The sequence below is a fragment of the Neoarius graeffei genome, chromosome 21 (assembly GCF_027579695.1).
Source record: "Neoarius graeffei isolate fNeoGra1 chromosome 21, fNeoGra1.pri, whole genome shotgun sequence".
NCBI classification, from domain to species: Eukaryota; Metazoa; Chordata; class Actinopteri; order Siluriformes; family Ariidae; genus Neoarius; species Neoarius graeffei.
Window position 1 is genome coordinate 22,890,226 of NC_083589.1, and position 6,000 is coordinate 22,896,225.

The 6,000-nt window shown below is 46.0% G+C and overlaps 1 protein-coding gene across 2 annotated transcripts in view; it reads right to left on the reverse strand.

Moving 5' to 3' along the window:
• Positions 1 to 5,019, reverse strand: part of pgm3 (phosphoglucomutase 3) — a 29,351-nt gene extending 24,332 nt beyond the window's left edge. For both annotated transcript variants that reach the window (XM_060902825.1, XM_060902824.1), the window contains exon 1: positions 4,963 to 5,019. The gene's annotated coding sequence lies outside the window, so the exon portion shown is untranslated. The remainder of the gene's footprint in view (positions 1 to 4,962) is intronic.
• Positions 5,020 to 6,000: the final 981 nt, after the last annotated feature.

Sequence of the window (6,000 nt, forward strand, 5' to 3'; positions counted from 1 at the left end):
GCCAGAATTTCTTCGAGGCCGATCGAAAGTCACTTTCCATGGCCTCACCGAACTCCTCCCACACCTGAGTTTTTGCTTCAGTGACTGCCTGAGCCATGTTCTGCTTGGCTCGTCGGTATCTGTCAGCTGCCTCTGGAGACGCACAGGCTAACCAAGCCCGATAGGACTCCTTCTTCAGCCTGACGGCTCCCCTCACTCCAGGTGTCCACCATCGGGTTTGGGGATTACTGTCATGACAGGCACCAACAACCTTGCAGCCGCCTCAGCAATGGAGGTGCGGAACATGGTCCATTTGGACTCAATGTCCCCATCCTTCCCTGGTATGCAGTTGAAGCTCTGCTGGATGTGGCAGTTGAAGATCCAACGGACGGGAGCCTCCACCAGACGTTCCCAGCATACCCTCACTAAACGTTTGGGCCTACCAGGTCTGTCCGGCCTCCTCCCCCGCCATCTGATCCAGCTCACCACCAGGTAGTGATCAGTTGACAGCTCTGCTCCTCTCTTCACCCGAGTGTCCAAGACATATGGTCGTAGATCAGATGAAATGACTACAACGTCAAATCATTGATCTACGGCCTAGGGTGTCCTCATGCCACGTGCACTTATGGGCACCCTTATGCTCAAACATGGTGTTCGTTATGGCCAAACCTTGCATGGCACAGAAGTCCAACAACTGAACACTGTTCAGGTTCAGATCAGGCAGGCCATTCCTCCCAATCACCCCCCTCCAGGTCTCACTGTCATTGCCCACATGAGCATTGAAGTCCCCCAGTAAAACAATGGAGTCCCCTCATGATGCACTGTCTAGCACTCCACTCAAGGACTCAAAGAAGGCCGGGTACTCTGAACTACCATTCGGCGCATAGGCGCAAATGACAGTCAGAGACTGTTCCCCGACCTGAAGGCACAGGGAAACGACCCTCTCATTCACTGGGGAGAACTCCGATGTTAGCGCACTGAACTGGGGGGCTACCAATAGCCCCATCCCTGCCCGGCGCTGCTCACCCTTGGCAACTCCAGCATAGAAGAGTGTCCAACCCCTCTCCAGGAAATTGGCTCCAGAGCCCAAGTTATGTGTTGAGGTGAGCCCAACTATATCTAGTCAGTACCGCTCAACCTCACACACAAGTTCAGGCTCCTTTCCCACCAGACAGGTGACATTCCATGTCCCAAAAGCCAGTTTTGTCAGCCTCCGCCTTTGGCTGCCACCCAATCCACAGTGCACCAGACCCTTATGGCACCTCCTGTGGGTGGTGGGTCCACAGGAGAGTGGTTCCGTGTTGCTCATTTGGGCTGGGCCTGGCCGGGCCCCACAGACATAGGCCCGACCACCAGGCATTCGCTGACAAGCCCCTCCCCCAGGCCTGGCTCCAGGGTGGAGCCCCGGTATCCCTGGTCTGGGCGAGGGTACTTGGATACCTGTTTTTCTTTTCATAAGGGTCATTCTGAACCACTCTTTGTCTGACCTCTCATCTGGGACCTGCTTGCCTTGGGAGACTCTACCAGGGGCAAACGTTCTGAAAACATAGCTCCTAGAATCCCTGAGGCACTCAAACCCCTCCACCACGTTAAGGTGGTGATTCAAGGAGGGGTATTAATTGTTCTATTTAAAAAAAAACCCTATTAATTGTTATTTATAATATAAACAATAAAAATATCTATAATATAAATATTTATGCTATTTAAAATATAACATTAATTGTTCTATTTTAAAAAACTAAAAATTGGAAGAATGTGATTAAAATTCAGTAGCTTTCGGTCCACTAAGCAAAAATAATTGGGTGTTGGGAACATTTTTATGACCTCCACTGGAAAAATGTGAAAGGCAGTTTACCTTTAATGCTACAGAATACAAAGAAATCCAATACAATTGTGTGCTTCCAATTATGTGGCAAACGTTTATGGGAGGCCCATATAAAGGTGTGATGGCCAGGTGTCCACAAACATTTTCATCATATAGCATATTTTATTTCATTTACATTGAAACAGACACTCCCTATTCGTTTGGAAGAAGGGCACATGAGCAGCTTGGACATGTCAAAAACCAGGACAATGCACTGCAGAGAGGCAATTTTGGAGGAAGGAGGAAGGAAAAAGGCACCACATAATTTCGTTTTTAAATGTTGTTTAACCTGCAGAGCTGTATCCCGCCCTGAAAGAGCACAAACATGACATAACATTAATGGAATTTAGCAGACGCTCTTATTCAAAGCAACATACAACACACCCAGAGCAGCCTGGGAAGCTGTTGGGAGTTAGCTGCGTTGCTCAAGGGCATTTCAGCCATTCCTGCTGGTGCAGGGAATTGAACCAGCGACCTTTTAGTCTCAAAGCTGCTTCTTTAACCTTTAAACCATGGCTTCCCTGTTATCATTGTTTGTTGTTATACCAGTCATGATTATATGGCTCTAACCGATATCTTACATGGGCAAGCAAGCAAGAAATAAGGAAGGAAGGATGGATGGAGTCTCCTGCTGATAAGGCCAGACTCAACTTTACTGTATGATTGTTCGAAAACATTGGTTGGCATAACTTATTATTATTATTTTTTTTTAATACTTCTTATTGTAAGGCGGCACGGTGGTGTAGTGGTTAGTGCTGTTGCCTCACAGCAAGAAGGTCCGGGTTCGAGCCCCGTGGCCGGCGAGGGCCTTTCTGTGTGGAGTTTGCATGTTCTCCCCGTGTCCGCGTGGGTTTCCTCCGGGTGTTCCGGTTTCCCCCACAGTCCAAAAACATGCAGGTTAGGTTAACTGGTGACTCTAAATTGACTGTAGGTGTGAATGTGAGTGTGAATGGTTGTCTGTGTCTATGTGTCAGCCCTGTGATGACCTGGCGACTTGTCCAGGGTGTACCCCGCCTTTCGCCCGTAGTCAGCTGGGATAGGCTCCAGCTTGCCTGCGACCCTGTAGAAGGATAAAGCGGCTAGAGATAATGAGATGAGACTTCTTATTGTAAGGCGGCACGGTGGTGTAGTGGTTAGCGCTGTCGCCTCACAGCAAGAAGGTCCAGGTTCGAGCCCCGTGGCCGGCGAGGGCCTTTCTGTGTGGAGTTTGCATGTTCTCCCCATGTCCGTGTGGGTTTCCTCCGGGTGCTCCGGTTTCCCCCACAGTCCAAAGACATGCAGGTTAGGTTAACTGGTGACTCTAAATTGACCGTAGGTGTAAATGTGAGTGTGAATGGTTGTCTGTGTCTATGTGTCAGCCCTGTGATGACCTGGCGACTTGTCCAGGGTGTACCCCGCCTTTCGCCCGTAGTCAGCTCGGATAGGCTCCAGCTTGCCTGCGACCCTGTAGAACAGGATAAAGCAGCTAGAGATAATGAGATGAGACTTATTGTTGTGTTTATATCTTCTTCTTCTGGCTGCTCCCGATTAGGGGTTGCCACAGCGGATCTTTCGTCTCCATTGCTCCCTGTCTTCCGCATCCTTCTCTACCACTCCTGCCACTTTCATATCCTCTCTCACCACATCCATGTATCTCCTCTTTGGCCTTCCTCGTTTTCGTTTGCCTGGCAGCTCCATCCTGAACGTTCTCCTTCCCACATGCTCTGCATCTCTTCTCAGGATGTGCCCATACCATCTCAGTCTCATCTCTCTTAGCTTAATTCCCAAGCTCTCCACAAGTGCTGTCCCTCTGATGTGCTCGTTCCTTATCCTGTCCAACCTCCCATCGCAAACCTTAACATCCTCAACTCCGCCACCTCCAACTTTTCCTCCTGTCTCTTCGTTAAGGGGACGGTCTCCAATCCATACATCACAGCTGGTCTCACGACTGTCTTATACATCTTACCTTTCACTTTTGCTGGGACTTTCCTATCACAAATGACTCCCGAAATCCTGCTCCACCCTGCCTGCACTCTCTTTCTCACCTCACTATCGCAGCCCCCATTTTCCTGCACAGTTGACCCTTGAATTCACCAACTTTCTTTACGTCTCCTTCACTACACTCTCATCCCCATTCTCACTGATGCACATGTATTCTGTTTTGCTACTGCTCACCTTCATTCCTCTTCGTTCCAATGCATCTCTCCAAACCCAACTCAACCTCCTTTCTACTTTCACCACATATCACAATATCATCCGCAATATAAATTTGCGCCTGATATTTAATAAATACCAGGCGCAAATTTAGTCTCGGTGACAAAAATCTGAATGAAACACAGATACAGTGTTACAGTACAATCTTTCAAATTGTTGTCTCATCTCATCTCATCTCATCATCTCTAGCCGCTTTATCCTGTTCTACAGGGTCGCAGGCAAGCTGGAGCCTATCCCAGCTGACTACGGGCGAAAGGCGGGGTACACCCTGGACAAGTCGCCAGGTCATCACAGGGGTTCAAATTGTTGTGTTTATATATATTTTTTTTATTTTTAAACACTCCCTATAAATCTGTGATCACAAAACCACTTGAGCAAGCCATTCATTACCTGCACAAGCATACTGTACTGAATATTCGGCAATGTCAAAATTATACATACAACAGCTAGAGGACCACAGTCCTGAACATCAAGACAGAAATGTCCAAGAAGTACAGTATTATTCATTTACAGTCCTATTAATCACCCTGTTTCTGTTTGATTGGAGTAAGGGTTTGGTATTTATGTGCTGTTTTCATGCATTTCTAAGTGTTCGAAAACAATGTGCTGCTTTTTACATTTTTATTTTTAATGAATGCCATGAATTCACCACAGATTACAGGAACACTGTGGATGACTTCCGTAATCTATTGACTTTTAGCCAGAAAATTAAATATCAGGCGCAAATTTAGTCTCGGTGACAAAAATCTGAATAAAACACAGATACAGTGTTACAGTACAATCTTTCAAACTTTCTGCATCAAAGCTATAATACATGTACAAAAATCCGAAATAAATACAATTACAAAACAACACGACTACTTTTTTTCCCGTCAATTATTTTGCTAAAAAAAAAAAAAAGCTCTGTTTTATGTTTTGATACTCACTTTGGTTGGAGTGAATGGCTCACTTCCAGGCTGTGATGCGATGTGGCTGGTTGACGTAAACGGAAGTGACGTTGCGGAGAAGGCGACGCTCCCGGAACTTGCTTTGAAAACTACAAAGCAGTGGACAAAAGTAAAGTCATCTAACAAAAAAGACACAATAAAGCACACACACACACACACACACACACAGTGCTCAGCGTAAATGAGTGCACCCCCTTTGAAAAGTAATATTTTAAAACAATATCTCAATTAACACAAACAATTTCTAAAATGTTGAAAAGACAAAGTTTAATATAACATCTGTTCAACTTATAACGTGAAAGTAAGGTTAATAATATAAACTTAGATTACACATTTTTCAGTTTTACTCAAATCAGGGTGGTGCAAAAATGAGTGCACCCCACAACAAAAACTACTACATCTAGTACTTTGTATGGCCTCCATGATTTTTAATGACGGCACCAAGTCTTCTAGGCATGGAATGAACAAGTTGGTGACATTTTGCAACATCAATCTTTTTCCATTCTTCAACAATGACCTCTTTTAGTGACTGGATGCTGGATGGACAGTGATGCTCAACTTGTCTCTTCTGAATTCCCCATAGGTGTTCGATTGGGTTCAGATCAGGAGACATACTTGGCCACTGAATCACTTTCACCCTGTTCTTCTTCAGAAATCCAACAGTGGCCTTAGATGTGTGTTTAGTCATGCTGGAAAAGTGCAGGACGACCAAGGGCACGGAGTGATGGTAGCATCTTCTCTTTCAGTATAGAGCAATACATCTGTGAATTCATGATGCCATCAATGAAATGCAGCTCCCCGACACCAGCAGTACTCATGCAGCCCCACATAAGGACACTGCCACCACCATGTTTCACTGTAGGCACCAGGCATTTTTCTTTGTATTCCTCACCTTTGCGACACCATACAGTTTTGAAGCCATCAGTTCCAAAAACATTTATCTTGGTCTCATCACTCCAGAGTATAGAGTCCCAGTAGTCTTCGTCTTTGTCAGCATGGGCCCTGGCAAACTCTAGG